The sequence below is a fragment of the Carcharhinus amblyrhynchos genome, chromosome 14 (genome assembly GCF_965287045.1).
Source record: "Carcharhinus amblyrhynchos chromosome 14, sCarAmb.v2.hapA, whole genome shotgun sequence".
NCBI lineage: Eukaryota > Metazoa > Chordata > Chondrichthyes > Carcharhiniformes > Carcharhinidae > Carcharhinus > Carcharhinus amblyrhynchos.
In genome coordinates, this window is record NC_137337.1 from 57,709,459 (window position 1) to 57,733,893 (window position 24,435).

The 24,435-nt window shown below is 41.9% G+C and overlaps 1 protein-coding gene across 7 annotated transcripts in view; it reads right to left on the bottom strand.

The window, feature by feature from the left end:
* The window catches only part of ttbk2a (tau tubulin kinase 2a), a 264,660-nt gene that overhangs the window by 135,425 nt on the left and 104,800 nt on the right, over nt 1-24,435 (bottom strand). The window lies entirely within an intron of this gene.

A 24,435-nucleotide genomic window follows, 5' to 3' on the forward strand; every position in this document is an offset into this window, starting at 1 on the left:
GCCGAATATTGCCAAGATCTTTACAGCATTCAGTGCATTCAGCTGTTTCTTGATGTGACATGGAGTAAATGGAATTAAATGAAGACCGACATTTTTCATGCTGGAGACATCCAAAGGAGGCCGAGGATCATCCCCTCGGCATTTCTAGCTAAAGATTGCTGCAAATACTTCCACCTTGTCTTTTGCACTGATGTGCTGGATCCTTCCATCACTGAGGATGGAGGTGTTTTTGGAGCCGCCCCTTTCACTGAGTTGCTTAATTGTCCATCATCATTCACAGCTGGGTGTGGCAGAACTGCAGAACTTAGATATTATCTGTTGGTTGCAGAATTGCTTTGCGCTGTCTATTATTTGTATGCTCTTTGGCATACAAGTAGTCTCCTGCACTCTTCATTAAATCAGGGTTGATCCTCTGGCTTGGTATTAATAGTAGACAGTGAGATATGCCGATCCGCAAGGTCACAGATTGCGATTGAGTACAACTCTGCTGCTGCTGATGGCCCACAATGCCTCATGGTTGGCCGGTCTCGAATTACTAGATCTGTTCGAAGTCAATCACATTTGGCATAGCGGTAGTGCCACACAACACAGTGGATGGTATCCTCAAAGTGAAGACAGAACATTTTCTCCACAGGAATGGTGCGGTGGTCACTCCTACTGATACTGCTATGGATAGAAGCATCTATGACAGGCAGGTTGGTGAGGATGAGATCACGTATGTTTTTCCCTCTTGTTGGTTCCTTCACTACCTGCCGCAGCCCCTGTTTAGCAGCTATGTCTTTAGAATCCTGTCAACTTAGTCTGTGGTGATATTATCACATGATAGACATTGAAGTCCCCCATCAGAGTACATTTTGCACCCTTGCCCCCTCTGCTTCCTCCTGTCAATATCCTTAAGAATACTGATAGGCAAAGGGACCTGGGTGTACAGATACACAGGTCACTGAAAGCAGCTGGAGGAGGTAGTCAAGAAGGCATACAGCATACTTGCCTTCATCAGCTGAGGTATTAAGTTTAAAAACTGGCAAGTCATGTTGCAGCTTTATAGAACCTTAGTTAGGCGCATTTGGAATATTGTGTTCAATTCTGGTCGCCACACTACCAGAAAGAAGTGGGCACTTTGGAGGTATTGCAGAAAAGATTTACCAGGATTTTGCCTGGTATGGAGGGCATCAGCTATGAGGAGAGGATGGAGAAACTTGGTTTGTTTTCACTAGAACGACGGAGGTTGAAGGGGTGACCTGATAGAAGTCTACAAGATTATGAGAGGTGTGGACAGAGTGGATAGTCAGAAGCTTTTTCCCAGGGTGAAGAGTCAATTACTAGGGGGCACAGGTTTAAGGTGCACGGGGCAAGGTTTAAAGGAGATCATAGAAAGAAATCATAGAAGAAATCATAGAAACCCTACAGTACAAAAAGAGGCCATTCGGCCCATCAAGTCTGCATCGACCACTGTCACACCCATATCCCTACATATTTTACCCACTAATCCCTCTAACCTATGCATCCCAGGACACTAAGGGCAATTTCAGCATAGCCAATCAACCTGACCTGCACAACTTTGGACTGTGGGAGGAAACCTGAGCACCTGGAGGAAATCCACGCAGATACGAGGAGAATGTGCAAACTCCACATAGACAGTGACCCAAGCCGGGAATCGAACCCAGGTCCCTGGAGCTGTGAAGCAGCAGTGCTAACCACTGTGCTACCATGCCGTCCAATGTACGAGGCAGATTTTTTTTTAAACAGAGGATGGTGGGTGCCTGGAACTCATTGCCGGGGGAGGTAGTGGAAGCAGTTACTATAGTGACTTTTAGGAGGCGTCTTGACAAATACATGAATAGGATGGGTATAGAGAGATACAGACCCTGGAAGGATAGGGGGTTTTAGTCCAGTTGGGTCTCATGGTCGATGCAGCTTGGAGGGCCAAAGGGCCTGTTCTTGTGCTGTAACTTTCTTCGTTCTTTGCTCAAGTCATGTTCAACATGGAGGTAAGAGTCACTTGTAGGCCAGGCCATGTAAAGACAGCATGTTTCCTTCCCAAAAAGGACATGAACTAGGTAGGTTTTTATGATGATGGTTTCATGGTCATCATTAGGCATTTAATTTAATGCTTTATTGATTTTAATTTCTGCTATGGTGGGGTTCGAACCCAGGTCCTGAGATCATTATCAAAGACAGTGACAATACCAGTGCACTACCACCTCTCCTGTCAAAACTATTTTGTAGCTCATGTTTGATTTGTTATGTTAACTTCATGCATGTGTTTTGTCATTCAAGAATTCTTCTTCAAATTAACCATGAAAATAAAGGAATGGTGGTGACAGCAGAGAGATATAGAACTCTAATTACAGCAAGATATCAATCCAATCTGCTCCCATTAACAACATCCTCTAGTTATAATAATGGTTAAAGAATGCCTTTGCTCATTATTTGACCTTTTGCGAGCGAATCCTTAACTTCAGGTATGCTGAGGTTCCTTGGTGCCATATTCGGTCAAATGCTGCCTTAACGTCAAATGTGGTAATTCTCACCCCACCTCCAGAGTTCAGCTTTTTTGTCCATGTTGGATGAAGGCTGTAACGAACTCAGAAGCTGAGCAGCCTTGGTAGATTCAAACTGAGCATCAGTGAGCAGATTGGTGCTCAGTAAGTACTGCTTCGTAGCACTGTCGGTGACACTTCAATTTACTTTGCTGATGATTGGGAGCGGACTAATGAGGCTGTAGTCGACCAGGTTGGATTTGTCCTGATTCTTGTGGACGGGACATTGCTGTGCAATTTTCCACATGGCTGGATAGACGCCAGTGTTGTAACTGCGTTGGAATAGCTCGGCTAGACATGGCTAGTTCTGGAGTATAGGTCTTTGGCATTATTGCCAGAATTGTTTCAGGTCCCATAGCCTTCTCATGGGGTACAGTGGTTAGCATTGCTGCTTCACAGCTCCAGGGTCCTGGGTTCGATTCCCAGCTTGGGTTACTGTCTGTGTGGAGTTTGCACATTCTCCTCATGTCTGCGTGGATTCCCTCTGGATACTCCGATTTCCTCCCATAGTCCGAAGATGTGCAGGTTAGGTTGTTTGGCCATGCTAAAATTGCCCCTTAGTATCCTGAGATGCATAGGTTAGAGGGATTAGTGGGTAAAATATGTAGGGATATGGGAGTAGGGCCTGGGTGGGATTGTGGTTGGTGCAGACTCGATGGGCCGAATGGCCTCTTCCTGTGCTGTAGGGATTCTATGATTCACAGTATCCAGTGTCTTCAATCGTTTCATGATACAAAACAAGAGTGAACCGAATTGGCTGCAGACTGGCACCCTTGATGCTAGAGACCTCAGGAGAAGGCCAAGATCCATTTGGTACTTCTGGCTGAAAGTGGTTACAAATGTGTCAGCCTTGTCTTTTGCATTGATGTGCTATTCTCCCCCATCATTGAGGATGGGTTATTTGTGGATCCTCCTCCTCCAGTTTCCATTAATTTCCATTATTCATGACTGATATGGCAGGACTGCAGACTTAGATCTGGTCCATTGGTTGTGGAGTTACTTAACTCTGTGTATCGCATGCTGCTTCCGTGGTTTGGCATACTAGTCGTCCTGTGTTGTAGTATCACCAGGTTGATATCTCATTTTTAGGTGTGCCTAATATTGCTCGTAGTATGCCTTCTGCACTCTTCACTGACCCAGGGTCAATTTACTGGCTTTGAGTGTAGGATATGCCAGGCCATGAGGTTACAGATTGTAATAGTATACAATTCCAAATATTCATGACTTCATCCTTACCAATGGTAAAGATAAGGTCAAGTATATTTTTCCCTTGTTGGACTCCCATGGAAACTCCCTCTTGACTGTATACCACTGTGTTCCAACTCCAAGTTACGCGCTTTCCCACCAATGGATTGGTGCTCGTAGTATCTGGGGCACAGTTGTACTCATGAAATCATAATTCCTTTGAGACTTTTTTGCGATTTAATATGACTTGATACAATACTTGCTCGGCCATTTCAGAGCGCAATTAAGAGTCAACCACATTGCTGTGGGCCTGGAGTCACATATAGACCGTACCAGGCAATTCAGTAATCCTATGCAGAGATAGAAAGTAGGAACAATGAATTGAAATTAATTGCTGTACTGTAGTGATAAGATGGTGCTGTAGTTAATGCAATTAAACCAATATAGCTATTCATTTGCCTTACTGAATATGTTTCAAAAAAAGACACCATTTTCAAGTTGCAAAAAGACTTCACCTTTCAGCCTGCAAATAATTCAAACTATTACTATCTAAGAATCTGCAATTGTGCAACCAAATCATATTTCGGAAACACATTACATATTTTTAAAGAAGTCAATAACCCAAAAGGCAAACGGTTTCAGAATGTTCTTATTAAAAATTTAAAGTTGTTTATATTATGTCATGGAAGATTCAGTACAGAATAGCTTTTCAGAACTCAGGGGTACAATAACCTACACATTGTATCTTTGTTTTAAATAATCTTACTCAAGGCAGCTAAACTGTGCAGATATAGTTTCAATGCTCAGCTATTACATAAGCATGGAAAAGAAACTGATCTGTATTATGCCGTAATTGGGGATGATACAGTATCAAGCAATAAACATTTTCAAAATAACATGTGTACCAGTTGCATCAATAACTTTAAAGGACATCTTTCACATTGGAAAACTTTTCAAATGTATTAAAAAACACAACCAAGTTCCCAAGGATCAATCTGCGAGAAGAAGAATTATTTTTTGTTCTCAAATATTCAGCATGACTGAAATTTCGTAGAATCATAGAAAAACTACAGCACAAACAGGCCTTTCGACCCACAAGTTGCGCCAATCTTATCCCTACCTACTAGGCTTACCTATAACCTTCAATCCTATTAAGTCTCATGTACTCATTCAGAAGTCTCTTAAAAGAGACCAACAAATTGGCCTCCACCACCACCGACTGCAGCTGATTCTACTCACCCACCACCCTCTGAGTGAAAAACTTACCCCTGACATCTCCTCTGTACCTACTCCCCAGCACCTTAAACCTGCATCCTCTTGTGGCAGCCATTTCAGCCCTGGGGAAAAGCCTACGAAAGTCCACCTGACCAATATCACTCATCATCTTATACACCTCTATCAGGTCCCTTCTCATCCTTTGTTTCTCTAAGGAGAAAAGATCGAGCTCTCTCAATCTATCCTCATAAGGTATGCCACCCAATCCAGGTAACATCCTTGTAAATTTCACCACTTAATGAGGCTTACACCACAGAACATTTATCTATCCAGAATTTCCACGATAAATAATTATGCGGATGGTGGCACAGTAGTTAGCACTGCTGCCTCACAGCGCCAGGTTCAATTTCAGCCTTGGATGACTGTGTGGAATTTGCACGTTCTCCCCATGTCTGTATGGGTTTCCCTCGGGTGCTCCGGTTTCCTCCCCCAGTCCCATGATGTGTAGGTTAGGTGGATTGGCCATGCTAAATTGCCCATTAGTGTCCCAGGATAAGTAAGTTAGATGGATTAGCTCTGAGAAATACGTGGGGTTACAGGGATAGGGTGGGGGAAAGAGGGCCTGGGTAAGGTACTACGTCAGAGAGTCGCTGCAGACCCAGTGGGTTGAAAGGCCTCTTCTGTACTGTAGGGATTCCAAGATGAATTCCACTATTCAGCTGAGAAATACGTCTGCTTCCGAGTCAGAGTTGTGTTCGAACTGTATTCTAAGAATTGAGTCAATGATAATCTAAGTTAATAGTACAATGCAAAGCCCTAAGCTCTGCTCTTACGACATCTTCAGATAAGCTGTTGAACTAAGACTCTGTATTCAGTGCTCAAAGATAAGTTGGTACAATTTGAATAAATTTTTTGGATATCCTTCCAAGTCAAAGTTCTGATGTCAACCACCTCCATAAAACAGATAATGGACTGAAGGGCCTCTTTCTGTGCTGCATGACTCTGACTAATATTCATATGAGCCTGGCATCTAAAATGCCTAATATAACAGACACCACTACTTAGTAATTTGTCACTTTCCAAAAATCAAGCCTATGAGCACAAATGCTGGTTGTTTTAAGCCTTTTTATAAAAATTCCATTCCCTTTCTTTAAAGTAATAACACCTTTTAGTTAACCTTTAATTGGAGATGGAAAAGAACTTGAAGAGTTACATATTTTTATTGGAATGATGTTACACAGTAATTTATTTTGACAAACTGCAGCGTTATGACACCTGTTAATGTAAATCTATTTGGAATAACCAATTAAATTGAATTTTGTGATTACAGGCAGTGGCCTTGTGTCATTCTATGTAAACTTTTTGGATCCCAAGACATGCAGGCCATTTGGCTCAAATGCCAGTGCTCATGTACCCTACAAACTTCTTCCAACTCTTCTTCATGTAACCCTGTCAGCATAATTAGCATTTTATGCAGGTATTTTAAAACAGTACTGCAAAGCCATGAGGAAGTGCTGACACTTAGAATCCCTGCAGTGTAGACGGAGGCAAATTTGGCCTGTCAAGCCTACACCGACAACAATCCCACCCAGGGCATATGCCCCTAACTCCCTCCCCAATGCAAAACCCTGCTAGATCCCCTGACACTAAAGGGAAATTTAGCACGGCCAATCAACCTAACTGGCACATCTTTACAGTGTGGGAGGAAACCGGAGCACCTGGAGGAAACTCATGCAGACATGGGGAGAACGTGCAAACTCCACACGGACAGTGACCCGAGGCTGGAATTGAACTCAGGGCCCTGGTATTGTGAGACAGCAATGCTAACCACTGTGCCAGCATGCCGCCCTCCTGAAAATATTTTACAGAAATTTAACCTGCCCTACAGAGAAAAACAAGAGATAGAAAATTTAATTTACTTCACAGATAGTCACAAAGTGATAAGTATTTTCGGTTCTGTTTAATGTACCAGAGTGCTTCATGTCAAGGATTATTGCAAGTGTTAAGTTGCCCCAAATTCTGCATGAAGAAGTCTCCTAATTGAAAACATGTCAGGTACCATCATGTGTGCAAGCGTGTGGAAATAACTTCCATTTATAAAATGTTTCTGTGGAAGGGTTTTGGGGTGGGGAGCAAGATGGAGACAGAGAGGGAGACAAAGAGATAAACACATCTTGCTTCTTTCAGGATCAAGCAGAAACCTAAAACGTTTTTCCCCCTGTAAGCTTAGCTCTACCCATTCACATGACTATCTCTTGCCAATCAACCTAATTAAACACTACTCTGAAACCCCAGTGGAAAAAACCAAAGATAAACAAAAAAAAGTATTAAAACAACGTCTCATTATCTAGGATCAATTATTCTCCTGCATTCTCAGCATGGAGCTGCCTGGTTCATAGTCAGACTGGCACCAGGTAAACCAGAGCTGAATTTTAAACATATCCCTCACAAGAAACATGATGACATATTTCTTAAAGGCACAATATCATCACACTAGGGACTGGTTAGAAAATGTACATGGTTGCATAATTTTGGAAAAGCACTAACATTAATTGAACAGATAGGGAGACTTAATCTTAAATTCATTAATGGCTCCATCATATCAAAGAAGTGATGCTCACTGAACAGATAGAACTGTAACAGGGTTCAAATAAATGTAAATAAGTCAAGCAAGGGAAAGGAAACCGAGGGGGAGATAGTATACCTGCACTCTGCGTGCTGCAAAGATATATATGCAACACAAGTATCCTAGTGCCATGCACCCAACAATGGGTTTTGGAATAACTTGTTATATGAAGAGAAATGGAAAGCAATTAAATCATGATTTCCAGAGATTTAAGGTTCCAGCCACATAGGATCAATTCAAATGGCAACTATGAAGCTGTTGCAAACTTCATACCATTTCCCTTCGGCCTCTAGTGTTTTAAAAGAGGGAAGATGCACAAGAAAAAGACAACTTCAAAAAACAAGACTATATATAAGAAATACATATATTTCACAAAATTATTTTAGATTATTTAGATTGGTTGAATTTAGCGTAATAAGAACATAAGAAATAGGAGCAGGAGTAGGCCATCTAGCCCCTCGAGCCTGCCCCGCCATTCAATAAGATCATGGCTGATCTGTCGTGGCTCAGTTCCACATTCCCACCCTCTCCCCATAACCCTTAATCCCCTTGCTTATCAAAAACCCATCAACCCGCTTCTTAAAAATATTTAGCGAGGCAGCCTCCACCACTTCAACGGGCAGAGAATTCCAGAGATTCACCACCCTTTGAGTGAAGAAGTTCCTCCTCAACTCCGTTCTAAACCGCCTCCCCTTTATCTTGAGGCTGTGTCCCCTAGTCCTACTGTCTTTTTTGAGCGGGAAGAGTCTCTCCACCTCTATCCTATCCATCCCATTCATCATCTTATATGTCTCAATGAGATCTCCCCTCATTCTTCTAAACTCTAACGAGTAATAACCAAATTAACTTGACAGTGTCATAAGAACATAAGAACATAAGAAATAGGAGCAGGAGTAGGCCATCTGGCCCTTCGAGCCTGCCCCGCCATTCAATAAGATCATGGCTGATCTGTCGTGGCTCAGTTCCACTTTCCCGCCCTCTCCCCATAACCCTTAATCCCCTCTCTTATCAAAAACCCATCAACCCGCTTCTTAAAAATATTTAGCGAGGCAGCCTCCACCACTTCAACGGGCAGAGAATTCCAGAGATTCACCACCCTTTGAGTGAAGAAGTTCCTCCTCAACTCCGTTCTAAACCGCCTCCCTTTTATCTTGAGGCTGTGCCCCCTAGTCCTACTGTCTTTTTTGAGCGGGAAGAGTCTTTCCACCTCTATCCTATCCATCCCATTCATCATCTTATACGTCTCAATGAGATCTCCCCTCATTCTTCTAAACTCTAACGAGTACAAGCCTAGTTTATTCAGCCTCTCCTCATAGCTCAACCCCCTCAACTCCGGTATCAGCCTAGTAAACCTCCTCTGCACTCCCTCCAAGGCCAAAATATCCTTGCGCAGGTGCGGCGCCCAAAACTGCACACAGTACTCCAGCTGCGGCCTCACCAATGCCCTATACAGCTGCAGCAAGACCTCCCTACTTTTATATTCAATCCCCCTCTCTATGAAGGCCAGCATCCCATTCGCCTTCCTGAATCCAAGGATTTCTCAAAACTAAAAGTTAAAAACTAACTGTAAAAATAGATAATCTAGAGTAAAACTAATTAACTAAGGGACAGTTGACTTCAATGGGGCAAGAACACAGCTGAGCCAGTTAGATTGGAATGAAAGGTTGAGGGAAAAAACAGAAATGACCTGGACACAGTCGAGGTATATTCCCTGAAAAGAGAAAGGGAAGGCAAACAAATCCAGAGTTCCCAGGATGAATAACAGAACAAAAACAAAGAACAGTACAGCACAGGAACAGGCCCTTCAGCCCACCAAGACCGCGCTGCTGATCACATTGTCCCATCTAGACCAACCTGTATCCCTTCATTCCCTGCCTGTTCGTGTATCTATCCAGATAAGTCTTAAATGTCACTAACATGTCTGCTTCAACGAACTCAACTGACTGCGCATTCCAGGCCCCCACCACCCTCTACGTAAAAGACTTACCCTGCACATCTCCACTGAACCTTTCCCCCCTTACACAGAACTTGTAATTGTCATTTCTGCCCTGGAAAAAGTCTTAGAATCGTATAATCCTACAGTGCAAGAGGCCATTCAGTCCATTGAATCTGCACAGACCACAATCCCTCTCAGGCCCAAATTACCCCATGCATTTACCCTAGCTAGTCCTCCTCACACAAAGGGCCAATCCATCTAATTCACACATCTTTGGACTGTGGGAGGAAATCAAAGAACCCGGAAGAAACTGTTCACCTTATCGATGCCCCTTGGTTTTATATTAGGTTGCCCCATTAGCCTGTCTTTCCAGGGAGTTTATTCAATCTCTCTTCATAGCTCATACATCCTGGCGAACCTTTTCTGTATTCCCTCCAAAGCCACCATATTCTTCTGGGAATGTGGTGACCAGACTTTTATATTTGATGCCCTGGTTGATGAAGGCAAGCATGCCATATGCTTTCTTCACCAACTTTTCCACCTGTGCTGCCACTTTTAAGGATCTGTGGACCTGTATTCCCAGATCTCTCTGTGTTTCTAAGCTCCTGATAATTCTGCCATTTATTTTATGGCTCCCAGTGGGATCATGAGAAAAGACTGGCAGCCAACATAAAGGGGAATCCCAAAATCTTACACAGGCATATCAATAGTAAGAGGAGGAGCAGGGCCAATTAGGGACCTAAAAGGGGATTTACATTTGGAGGCAGAAGGCCTGGTTGAAGTATTAAATGAATATTTTGCACCCGACTTTACCAAGGAGGTAGATGCTACCCAGGACGTGGTGACAGAAGAGGAAATTCTGTTCCAAGAAGGGTTCAAAGTTGATAAGAAGGAAATGCTGGATCTACTGTCAGTACTCAAAGCTGACAAAGCACAGGATTGGACGAGATGCAGCTAAGGACATCGAAGGAAATGAGAACTGGAATTACAGCATTGCTGGCCATAACCTTTCAGTCTACTCTAGACTCAGGGGAGGTGCCAAATGACTGGAGAATTGCAGATGTTACGCCCTGTTTGAAAAAGGTTCTAAGGGTAGCCCCAGCAATTACAGATCAGTCATTTCAACATCAGCAGTGGGCAAGCTTCTAGGAACAATTATTTAGGATAGAATTAATAGTCACATGGAAAAACATGGATTTTTGTTTAGGAAGAGCCTGCATGATTTGTTAAAGGTGAAATGGAGTTTAGCTAATTCGCTGGAGTTTTTTTGAGGGGGTAACATGAAGAGTCAATGAGGGTAATAGTTTTGATGTTGCGTTCTTGGACTTTCAGAAGGCATTTGATACAGTGACACAAAACAGACTTGAGAATAAAAGGGACAGTAACAATGCAATATAAAATTGGTTCATAATTGGAAGCAGAGAGTAATGATCAATGGCCATTTTTCAGGTTGGAGTAAGGTTTGTAGTGATGATCCCATGGGTCAATATTGGGACGCTCGCTTTTCCTGATATATATTAATAATAATCCAGATCCTAGTTTGCAGGGACAGTTTCAAAGTTCGCAGATGACACAAAACTTGGAAGTATTGCAAATTATGAAAAGTACAATATAGAACTTCAAAAGGACATAAACAAATTGGAGGAGGGAGCAGATGAAATTCAATGCGGAGAAATACAAGGTGATGCATTTTGGGAGGGAGAATATGGAGACAAGAAAAGGGGGTAAAATTCTTAAAGGGGTGCAGGAGCAGAGTGATCTAGGTGCACAACTTCAATTTTGAGGATAGACTGAAGAGGTTGGGACTGTTCTCCTTGAAGAAAATAACACTGAGCAGGAAATTTGATAGAGATGTTCAAAATCATAAGGGGGCTGGACAGTGTAAATAGAAAGAAACTGTTCCCCCGCAAAAGAATCAAGAACAAGAGGGCACAGATTTAAGATGATTGACAAAAAAAAGCAAATATGATGTGAGAAAAAAACTTCCACACAATGAGTCACTCGCGTTTAGAATGTGCTGCCTGGAAGTGTGATGGAGGCAGGGTCAGTTGAGGCATTCAAGAGGACATTAGATGGTAACTTGCATAGAAGCAACATGCAATGGTGAAGGGAAAGGAAGGGAAGTGGTATATTAGAAATTAAACAATTTCCATTGGAAAGTGATTTTGCAACAAAACTATCAAATTTAAGTTACACACGATATTGAAGGGGAGAAAGAAAATAACCAATATATTTTCAGGATTGTTGATTATAATATCACATCTGTCACTTATCATTATGATCAGTCTAGTCAATGGTGGTACAAGGCTAATCGACTAAACTGTATTTTATGTTTGCTTTCTGCAAAATTCCTCTTTTCTGCAGTATCCCTTTTCCCTTCATACCCTGGAACACACTATTTTGGCAGTTCAGCTTTTTTCTTTTATACACCTTTTCCAGCTGGAATCTATCACATACATTTCAAGGGTACCGATAATCAGGCACATGACACATATACGCTCAGCACTGCAATGTCATCATGACCCTCAACATTATTTTTCATAGATCACGCTGATTAATTCAATGTTGACCGTCCTGGTTTCTAGCTGATCCTCAACATGCTTCTTGTAAAGCACATTGTGAAAACATCCAGCTTCCATGCCTTTCTGCATTTCTTAGAAATGAAATGGTCCCACTTGACACTAGCATCAGTCACCTTTTCTAATTTGATATCTGAACCTATACTTCTTCATCTGCAGTTTCTATAGCCCATTGAAACCATTTCTACTAAAGTGACTGAATCTCGACCAAACGAGATGCGCCTTAAAAAATCATGAGTAAAATGAAACTTAACTCCTAATATAAATGGTTTCATGAAAATAGCCCTATGCTTGGTATCAACCTCCCATGTGTCAGCTTACCACTGTTACTGTAATCATATTAAATGATCCATGCCTGTGTGATAAGCTTAATGCAGCTCCACTGACCTTGGTGCTGTGCAAAATACTCTGTAGCCTCATTTATATTGTGGACTGTAACTCAGTTACAATCAATTTCAAACATTTTTGAACGTCGGCTTCTGTGGTAAATTTCTCATGTGCATCATCAATTAGGAGTACAGAAATGCAAATCAATTTCATCACCGAAAAAAGTGAATACTTCAATAGCTAATGGTAAATATTTCAAAATACTTAGTGCATCAAACTGTGGAGATTATATAACGGGCTCCCACTTGAAGTAGGGAAAGGGTGAATGCATTTTGTACCTGATGGGAAAGGGTTAATGGATTTTGTATCTAGAACATGTCACAAACATAACCCTTCCTTACGACTGATCTCCTTTAGCTTATACTGCTCCTGGCAGTAATATGTTATTTGTTCATGTCTTACATGCTGAGGGACTTGAGGTTATTTTCGTTAGAAAGAAGAAGGTTAAGAAGTGACCTAATTGAGGCATACAAGATGATCAGAGGGTTAGAAAGAGTGGACAGTGAGAGCCTTTTTCCTCGGATGGTGATGGCTAACACAAGGGGACATAGCTTTAAATTAAGGGGTGGTAATTATAGGACAGAGGTCAGAGGTAGGTTTTTTACTCAGAGGGTAGTAAGGGCGTGGAATGCCCTGCCTGCAGCAGTTGTGGACTCGCCAACTTTAAGGGCGTTCAAATGGTCAGTGGATAGGCATATGGATAACATTGGAATAGTTTAGATTAGAGGGTCATTAGATTGGTTCCACTGGTCGGCTCAACATTGAGGGCCAAAGGGCCTGTACTGCGCTGTAACGTTTTATGTTCTATGCTTTAACTCTCATTTTTGTAAAGACAGATAGTTTAATGTGACTTTTATTTTGTAGACTTTGTAAATCTTACCTATTTGTGTTAGTTGTACATCGTTACACAGATGGTAGTTTATGATACCGGCTTTTGACAGCTGCTGATGGCAGATCGCAATACCGGCTTTTAATAGGAAGAGTCCTGCTGGGACAGCCGCGATCGCACAAGTAACTTCAAAGACAGGGATGCCGGTACTGCTGCAAAAGGGTTTTGAATCATGACCGGAATGAAGCCTGTGTCATGACTGCAGCTACCAGCTGGACTGCGATTCCTGATTAAATCTGGGGCTGTATCACGACCCAAGAAAGGAAGACCCAGAGTTCTGGCCGGAATGGGAAACTTGTCGTGATTGGCACTAAGACGCATGATGTATAAATGCCCACTTGTGTTTGTGTTCTACGAGAAGTTCGGTAGTCCCTGTTTCTCCCAAGCAGGGGCGTAGGGGTTCAGGTGATAAGTAAGTGGGTCGGTGTGCACCTGAGCGAGTGTAAGAATAAGTGTGTGAATGGATAGCATTTTGTGGATGGTACTTTTGTGTGTGAGAAAGAGTATGAACTGGGTATCAGAGTGTGAGCATGCATGCACACGCCTGAGTGGATTAGTGTATGTGTACGAGAGAGAGGATAGGTGAGTATGTGCACGAGAAGGCAGGTGGGTATAGATATATCGAGGTGTGTGTAGGTGCACATAAGGGATGGACAGATAGGTGTGGATTAGAGACGGGGGGTGGCGGGGGGGGGGGGGGGGGGAGGGAGTGTCTGTGGTATTGTTGCCCAAGAGCTGGATTAGAATTTTCTTTTTGTCTATCATTTCCTGGGTAACAACACAGGCCAGTGAATCAGTAAGGTCTGAAGTCTTTGACTCTAACTCAGAATTAGAGACATTTTCCTGACGGCTTCAGAGAATTATCCATTGAGCAACTTCCATGGAGTTGGTGTGTTGGGCCTTCCCTGAAGTCATGAAGCACATCATGCCGGGTACTTCCCATGACCTACAATCTGGGCTTTGGAAGATCAGGGCCTTTGCGGTAATTGAACAGCAATTAATGGCTTGTTTTGCAATTATGGGTTCAAGGACCACTCACAAGACTTCAAGTACGATTTGAAAAGGTCTCTTGGGCCATATTTATCCTTGAACCAGCATTAAAAATATAATCTTCTTGTTCTTTCCTTATTGCTGTCTTTAGGATTTTGCTGTGTCCTAACTGGCAGCCGTGGCTTCCTACATTACAACGCTGACCTTACTTCATGTCAAATACTTTGGAATGCTCTGAGGCATGAAAGGTATAATATAAATACAAACGCCCTCTTTTTATCTACGCATAAATGAGGTTTGTACTTATGCCTTCATTAAATAGTTGGTTTCATCTGGATTGTCATATGCTACATTAGAGGCAGTGATGTATGGTTGGGGGCAGGATTGGGGCAGCAACAAGAGAAATCAATAATTGAACTTAAAGTCACACACAAAATATTCCACCTCACATTGGTAGAGGCTATGGAGAAATCTGTGCAAACTTTCAGAATGCAGAATGTTTGTGGATATTTATTAAGATTCAGGCAGTATGGTGGCACAGTGGTTAGCATTGCTGCCTCACAGCACCACAGACCTGGGTTCAATTCATGCCTTGGGTGACTGTATGAGTCTACATGTTCTTCCTGTGTTTGCATGGGTTTCCTTCAGGTGCTCTGGTTTCCTCCCACAGTCCAAAGATGTGTAGGTTAGGTGGCTTGGCTATGCTAAACTGTACCTTAGTGGCAGGGGAATGAGCAGGGTAAATACGTGGGGTTACAGAGATAGGGCCTTAATGGGATTGTTAGAACATAGAACATAGAACACTACAGCACAAACAGGCCCTTCGGCCCACAAGTTGCGCCGATCACATCACCTACCAACCTACAGACCTATCTATAACCCTCAATCTCATTAAACCCCATATACTCATCCAGAAGTCTTTTAAAAGACCCCAGCGAGTTCGCCTCCACCACCACTGACGGCAGCCGATTCCATTCACTCACCACCCTCTGAGTGAAAAACTTACCCCTAACATCACTTCTGAACCTCCCTCCCCGCACCTTAAATCTGTGTCCTCTCGTAGCGACCATTTCAAACCGGGGAAATAGCCTCTGAGAGTCCACCCTATCTATTCCTCTCAACATTTTGTAAACTTCTATCAGGTCGCCTCTCAACCTTCGTCTCTCCAGGGAAAAGAGTCCCAGCTCCCTCAACCTAACTTCATAAGGCATGCCTCCCAGTCCAGGCAACATCCTTGTAAATCTCCTCTGCACCCTTTCAATAGCTTCTACATCTTTCCTATAGTGAGGCGACCAGAACTGCGCACAATACTCCAAATGAGGCCTGACAAGGGTCTTATAAAGTTCCAGCATTACCTCCCGACTCCTAAACTCAATCCCTCGATTAATGAAGGCCAGTACACCATACGCCTTCTTGACCACCTCCTCCACCTGCGAGGCCGATTTAAGAGTCCTGTGGACCCGGACCCCAAGATCCTTCTGCTCCTCAACACTACTCAGACTTCTGCCCTTGATAGTGTACTCGTTCATCCCGTTGGTTCTGCCAAAATGGACGACTACACATTTATCCGCGTTGAAGTCCATCTGCCACTTCTCCGCCCAGTCCTGCATCCTATCTATGTCCTGCTGCAACTTTTGCCATCCTTCCAGATCATCCACAACACCACCGACCTTCGTGTCATCAGCGAACTTACTTACCCATCCCTCCACTTCCTCATCCAGGTCATTTATGAAAATGACAAACAACAAGGGTCCCAGAACAGATCCTTGAGGCACTCCGCTGGTGACTGACCTCCATTCAGAAAAAGCCCCATCCACAACCACTCTCTGCCTTCTGCAGGCAAGCCAGTTCTGGATCCACAAGGCCAAAGGCCCTTGGATCCCATGCCCTCTCACCTTCTCAAGAAGTCTTGCATGGGGGACCTTATCAAACGCCTTGCTGAAGTCCATGTACACTACGTCCACGGCACTTCCTTCGTCAATGTGTTCAGTCACATTATCGAAGAACTCAACTAGGCTTGTAAGGCACGACCTGCCCTTGACAAATCCATGCTGACTATTCCTGATCATGTCAAACCTCTCCAAATGTTCGTAAATCTTGTCCCTCAGAAGCCTCTCCATCAGCTTACCAACCACTGAGGTCAGACTCACCGGTCGGTAATTTCCCGGGCTATCTCTGTTCCCTTTCTTAAAAATAGGAACTACATCCGCAATCCTCCAATCCTCTGGAACCTCTCCCGTCTCCATTGACGACGCAAAGATCATCGCCAGGGGCTCTGCAATCTCTTCCCTCGCCTCCCACAGTATCCTGGGGTACATCCCATCTGGTCCCGGCGACTTATCTACCTTGATAGAATTCAAAAGTTCCAACACATCCTCCTCCTTAATATTCACGTACTCAATCCTTTCCATCTGCTGCAAATCCATAACAAAATCTCCCAGATCGGCTTCCACCGTGAATACTGAGGCGAAGTACTCGTTAAGCACCTCCGCCATTTCTTCTGGTTCCACACATACCTTTCCCCCCTCACCTTTTATAGGTCCTATCCCTTCTCTTCTTATCCTTTTACCTTTCACATATTTATAGAAGGCCTTGGGATTCTCCTTAATCTTACCCGCCAAGGACTTCTCATGACCCCTTCTGGCTCTCCTAATTTCCCTTTTAAGTTCCCTCCTACAGTCCTTATACTCCTCAAGATCTTTAACATCTCCTAATTCCCTGAACCTCTTGTACACCTTCCTTTTCTTCCTGACTAGGTTCAACACATCCTTTGTGCACCACGGTTCCCTCGACCCACCAAAACCCCCTCGTCTCATCGGAACGTTGTCATTCAGAGCTCCAGACACACATTCCTTGAATATCTGCCACCTTCCTTCGGTACTTTTCCCTAAGAACGCCTCCTTCCAGTTTATTTGTCCAAGTAACTTCCTGACTTCTTCGTATCTCCCCTTACTCCAGACAAACACCTTCCTAGCCTGCCTGATCCTATTGTTGTTGGTGCGGGCTCAATGGGCTGAACAACCTCCTTTGCATTGCAGGGATTTTAAGATTTGTATTAAGAGTACTAATTGTAAAAGTTCAGCATGCAAATAAACATTGAGTTAACAATCCGTGAGAGGAATGCAAGCTGTTTATTCTCACTGTGTATATATAAAGTTCCCTTTAAGAAACAAAAACGTGAAGTTAAATGTCAATTTTTTAACTTAGCAGAATCCTGAAAACCCTGTGAAAATTACAGTGAAAGTGATGAAATCTGTCAGAAAATGTGTAGCTGATTGGCTTGAACATGGAATTAACCTCAAGCATTTTTAATGTTTATGAGAAAACTGAAGCCAGATTAGCCTTACAGAAAGACAGTGAAACTTTGAACAGATTTACCGCGAGCTCAACATCTCAACAGGGTGAGACACTTATTTAAAATTCTGCTGCTTACCATATCTCTTTATTCTTTCACTGGGCATTGCCGGCTAGGCAAACATTCTGAGTGCTGAGAAGATGGTGGTGAACCATCTTTTTGATGGTTGCAGATAGTCCTGTGCTGAATGTTTCAAATTTTTTTCTCAAATAATAAAATCCATTAAAATCTTAATTAACATTTACAACTGTAGTGCAACACTTACACATTTCAAAATTGCTCACACTTACACAAAGCCAGAAAATACTTCATGTGCAACATGCACTGAGCTCTGCTGATGGGCCAGAATTTGTAATGTCTTTTTAAAAACAGAAGATAGACATTTCAAAACCTTTGCTCAATCTTCAGAAGGCTGCCAATTCTCCTGTGTTCTCACCGTCATGTCACATTCAACAAATACTTGAGTATCATTTAAGTATTTAGCAAAGCATTATGCAAGAACCACAAAGTAGGCCTCAAACTTAAACACTGGGAAACACTATTACAGGTGTGCACCGTCCCACCGTCAAATCAGACTATTTAAATCAGGTTCCACACTGGGAGGAACAAACCCTTCCTGGGGTCACATGACCTATACTCTTAAAAGGGGCAATAAGCACCCCAAACTCCCAACATACATGTGTCACACTAATTATATACGTTGCATCTGTCCATCTGTCACAGCAAATTAATATGTGCATATTTTCAAGATTAAGCTATTGTCCCTCCCATTCCTCTCTGATTCGATTATCACATTTCTTTTCACAACCAACCAACCCATGGTCTGTAAGACATGTCTGGTCAGAAGCTATAAATTGATGGGGGTGTCAAGGACACACAATAAATGTCTTACACTCATTGCAATTGATTCTAATGGCAAATCCTGATAAATAATAGAATGCATGCGAGTGTAAAGATGCAAAAGCAGCAGGTCTCATCCAGAAAATGGTGAAATCACTGAAGAGCAGGATTACACTGCAGTACAACCATTTGACAATCTCCAATGCCTGGGGCTCTCCTGGTATAACAGCTGCCTCCATGATTTAAATCTATGGTCCATCTGGGTCAGTTACAAACTTCCTTTGCAAACCACAGCATAAGAATATTGTCTGATTTTTATTCCTTCTAACATTTCATTCAAGTGTCACCAACATATATATTAAAAGAAAGTTTTGAAATGGCTTGATCATTTTTCAAATTTAAAGCCTCATAGCACATGTTCTGCTGCATATTGATTGGTTGCTAGTTGGCTAAAGTTTGTACTCAACACAATATATATCCACAACGTAACTTATTTGGCACTTACCATGCTATTACTATCTTTTAAAGACATACTTATACATTTTACCACAAACATTGGCAGCAATCAAATGTTCATTCTGAACTACGGTTTCATGTTATTCTAGTCAAGAAATATTTTTGTTGTTCCAAAAAGCAAAGTTTGGGCACAGATAATTATGGTTTTGATTAATCATTGTTTACAGCCAATGATTGGAGCCCGAATTATGAGCAAGCCTGACTTATCTGCCTTCATCTGGGATTGCCATCTGGGGATACTAGAACATTATAGACAATGGTATTCATGTATTTTATATAATGCTGTCACAAGACAAAGGACAATAGTGGAAATTTCAGCCTAGTAATGCATGCAAGTCCTTTTCAAAAACAAAGTCTTTTTATTTCACATTCTAATGTCAGTACAACAGGTCCCCACATACAGAAAGATTAGCATCTTTACAGCATTTATTATTTAAGCATTCCTTACAAGATCCTTCTGCCTTTTACAATGGAACACCGCAAACAGGATTCAAGGGTGAATTCATGCTTCAGTCTCAGTTAATGGCATCACAAACCCCTCCTAACTAGTCCCCAGTTAGGCTGGAGTTATTCTTGCAGATAGATAAGATGGCTGCATAGCAGAAGAAAAAGATAGTAAGGTACAGTAGAAGAATGGTTATGATATTTAGCTGGTAACCCAGAGGTTGGAGTTCAAATTCCATCTTGGCCCCCTTTAGGTTAAATTCCATCTAAGCAGCAAGGTAAAATAACTATGAAAGCTGCCAGAGCGTTGTCTGGTTCATTAATGTCCTTCAGGGAAAGGAACACCCACCCCCTCAAAATCCTCACACCCATACCTGGTCTGGCCTGCACAAGATTCCATTCTCACACTCTGGCTGAATCTGGATGCCACCCCAAAGTGGCCTTTGGATTTTGTAATTGGCTGTTAATACAGCCTTGCCATGTTAATTCACACCCTATTCAAAAAAATGTCTAATTGAAGATCTCTGGTTTCATGGTTTCAATGCACTCGCTAGTCTCATGAGATGTGGACTGAAGAAATTGTCATTTAAAAGCAAATTCAAGATCTTCTAAGCAAAGAATATTTCCAAAGCAGTGTCAGTCTATTTAGATTTCTAGGCTGCAATGCTTTCAGCGCAAGTTACTTCCAATATGTCAACAAGTGCTGACCCCGAGTTTGTTAACAATTTTGATAAGAACAATTACTTCAATAAAAAAATTAGCACATATCACTACATAGTTACATACTCTATGAAACAACACAATTTCAGTTCACCAGATTTATAATTTTGATCTTTTTCTTATCTGGTTTTAAAAATAAATTTAAATTACATTCAGTTCAAAAATTAAGTCAATCAGTTCTATGGATCAGAAAGGGAGCTGAATTTAAAGAATGTTGGCGTTCAATCTTGAAAGCATTTGAGTGCCCGTAGGCAACAGTCTGCTCTGCTGTATATTAGAGGTTAATTACTTGAGAGAGCTTTATTTTGTACATCCTTTAAAAAAATTAATTAACTGAATTTAAACTTGCCAGCTGCCACAGGATTTGGACTCAGGATCCCCATTTCATAAATTGTTCTTCCATGGGGTTCATGAACCAGGTGGGTTTTTACGACAACTTATGATAGATGACAGTCAGCATTACTGAGATTAGCTTTCAGTTCCAGATTTATTAATTGAATTTCTGCCCTGGTTTAGGCCTGGCTTCTGGATTACTGGCCCAGTGACATACCACTATTCTATTATACCCAGCATAAGCAAATTAACTCATGACCAAGTCTATAGCCAAATTACAAGCAACTTTCTCCACTTTCCAACATCCAATAGATATGAGTTGAAGTGCAATAACGCTTGTTACCCAACACCATACAGGCTAACAAAAGGAATATGTTCAAACCTTGTGCCTTTATTATATTGTGCATTATCAAGGAGCTTGGTTAGCCTGTATTACCCTGTCCTTTCTCCCAGGCAACACTTGTGATTTGTATGGAATTTAGCATTCTTGTGTTTATCCTGATGACTGCAAGATGAAAAGCTTTGGCAACTGATCTCCCTTTTCAGCAACATACAGGAAATATGCAACATTTATTCAAATATTAAACTTGGCAAACTGCACAAATGTAATTCCTAAGTCATAATGCCAAATTTTGCAGTCAGTGGCAAAATGGAGAAATACAATGCCAACTGCACGACAAACTATGACCCTTCCTCAGTTGTAAGCTGCAGCAAGAACTTATTCTCCCAGTTATACTGTTGATCCATTCATGAGGTGTCCTAGCAGCATTGCACATTCCGAACAAAGCATGCCCCTCTGGCATCATGCCCCTTGAGAGATCTATTTTCAGTTGAATGACATTGTCTGAAATAATAGCTCATCTGCAGAATGTTAGTCAGTAGTTTTTAATAATGGTCAATTTTTATTTGATTTAATGTTAATTGTTGCTCCCCCCTCACCTCACTACCCCCAACATCACTCTCGTCTAGCTCTTACACCCACAATGTTCCCTCCACCCCAGCTCCTCTCTGACGTTGGTAGGACTGAATCAGTGAAATTGGGTTTGGGAGGGTAAGGAGAAGGGGTCGACGGTATGGGAGTGTTTTCAGACTCTGCTGTGGTTCAGACTCTAAAGGATTGTGCTTCTAAGCAGGCTCCACAGGTGCTAGGAGCAGCCCCAGTTAAACCACTGTAAATACCTACAGCTCATTCAGGCAACTTCCCTATCTGAACACAAGCAGGTTCCGGGAAATTGTGATGCAATTGCAGTCCTCAATAACGGTGAACATCTCAACTCTATGAGGATTACAGGATCCAGGCCAATAATGTAACTGTACAGCCCTGTGTCTGAAGCTGGACAGGTGAATGTGGTATCATTGGGACAGCATTTTGGTGGTGGTGATCATAATTCAGTTTGATTTAGAGTAGTTCTGGAAGAGGATAAAGAAAGAGGAAGAGCAAAATTTTAAATTGGGGAAAGGCCAATTTTACTCAGCTGAGATGTGATTTAATAAAAGCAGGAAAATGCTTGAAGGCAAAACAGCGTCAAAGCAGTGGTAGACTTTGTAGGACTGAAATACTGACCAACATCCCAGAAACCCATTTGCGCTCAGATAGTGAAACTGCCTGAATAGGCAATGAAGGTTGACTTCATCATCCAGCATAGTGTTATTGGAAAAGATATTCTCAAGATAGCAAAATAGTATCAGAGAAAATCAAGAAAAACCCGAAGATGTTTTATAAACTCTCACAACTTTTAATGATACATCCTTTCTGGTTGTATCACAGCTTGGTATGGCTCCTGCTATGCCCAAGATCGCACGGAACTACAAAAGGTTGTGAATGTAGCCCAATCCATCACACAAGTCAGCCTCCCATCCATTAACTCTGTCTACACTTCCCGCTACCTCGGCAAAGCAGCCAGCATAATTAAGGATCCCATTCACCCTGGACGTTCTCTCTTCCACCTTCTTCCTTCAGGAAAAAGATGCAAAAGTGTGAGGTCACGTACCAACCGACTCAAGAACAGCTCCTTCCCTGCTGCTGTCAGACTTTTGATGGACTTACCTAGCATTAAGTTGGTCTTTCTTTACACCCTAGCTATGACTGTAACATTACATTCTGCACTCTCTCGTTTCCTTCTCTATGAACAATATGTTTTGTCTGCAGAGCACGCAAGAAACAATACTTTTCATTGTATGTTAATACATCAATAAATCAAATAAATCCGTAAACAATAGAATTATTAAGGATAGGAGGAACAATTAAAAACTAAAAGGATAATTCTGTGCGTGGGATGCAGACATTCTAGTTAGGGAGAAGAGTGTGAAAAGTTGGATAGTGTAAACATAGTGACAGAGGAAGTATTAAGGGGTTTAGCATATTTAGAAGCATGTAAGTCATCAGAATTTAGTGAAATGCAAACCAGATTGCTAAGAGAAGATACAGCAGACACTCTCACCATAATTTTCCAATACTCACTGGCTTTAGGTGGAGACTAGAGAACAGACAACACAGCATCATTATTTAAAAAGGAAGGTGTAGACTGACCAATTAGCCTAATCTTGATGGTAGGCAAATTATTGTAGAAGCTTCTCAGAGAGAGTTAAAAGGTCATGTCTCATTGACTTGACTATAATTTTGGAGGAGGCAACAGGTAATGTTGATAGTGGGCTTGATATAAACTAAATAATTTTTAGCAAGGCTTTTGACAAGATTTTACATGGTAGATTGGTCAGAAAAGCAAAATCCAATGGGATTCAAAGGCAAGTTGGACATAAAATTGGCTTAGTGATAAAAGGGTACTTGTGTGACTGGTTCATTGAACCCCATAGTTCAGAAGGAGGCCATTTGGCCCATCAAACCTTCACTGACAAGATTCCCACCCAAACCCTACCCCATAACCCCACATACTTACCCTGCTAATCCCCTTGACACTAAGGGGCAATTTAGCATGGCCAATCAATTTAACTCGCACATCTATGAAAGGCATCTTCCATAAGGTTCTGGAGTTTGGGGGTCTGCAGGACTCAGTATCAGGTCCTTTGCTATTCATGGTGCAGATCAATGATTTGGACTTAAATTCAGGATGAATAATTAAGAAGTTTGTAAACAATGTAAAAATTGATCATGTGGAAGAACGCTGTTGATTGCACAAAGATTTCAATGGAACAGTCAACTAAACAGAAATTCAACTCAGGAAAGCGCGAGGTCATTCATTTGGGGACGGCAACAGATCAAGGAAATATACAATAAATAATAGAATAATGGAAAGTATAGAGCAACAGTACAATGTTGGAGTGCACATCCACAGATCCTTGAAGCTAATAGGACAGGTAGATAAGATGACTAAGAAGGCATGCAGGATACTTTCCTTTATTTGTCAAAACACTAGTTAGGCCATAGCTGGAGTACTATGTATAGTTTTGATCACATGCCAAGGGGGATGTGATGCACCAGACCAGGAGCTATATCAAGATATTGCCAGTAATGTCGAATTTTAGCCAAGAGCAAATATTGGACAGGTTGGCGCTGTTTTCAGGGTGTGTGAAATTATGAGAATAAAATGGAAAGGAAAGCCCTATTTCTATTAGCAGAGAAATAAATATTTAAAAGTAATTTTCAGAAGAATTCAAGGAAACTTGAGTAATTCTTTTCCACCCAGAGGATGGTGGGAGTCTGCAACTGCCTGAAAGGATGATAGTCGTAGAAGCCAGCATCATACTGAGCAAGTACTCTTAAAAGCAATTTTCCAGAATGCTACAGACCAAGAACTGGAAAGTGGAATTAGGCTAGGTAGCTCTTTATCAGTGCTACACATAGCATAGAAGTGTAGAAATTTTACACTAATTAGTGGTTGAGATGTACTATAACTGACCCAACACAGAGAGACAAACA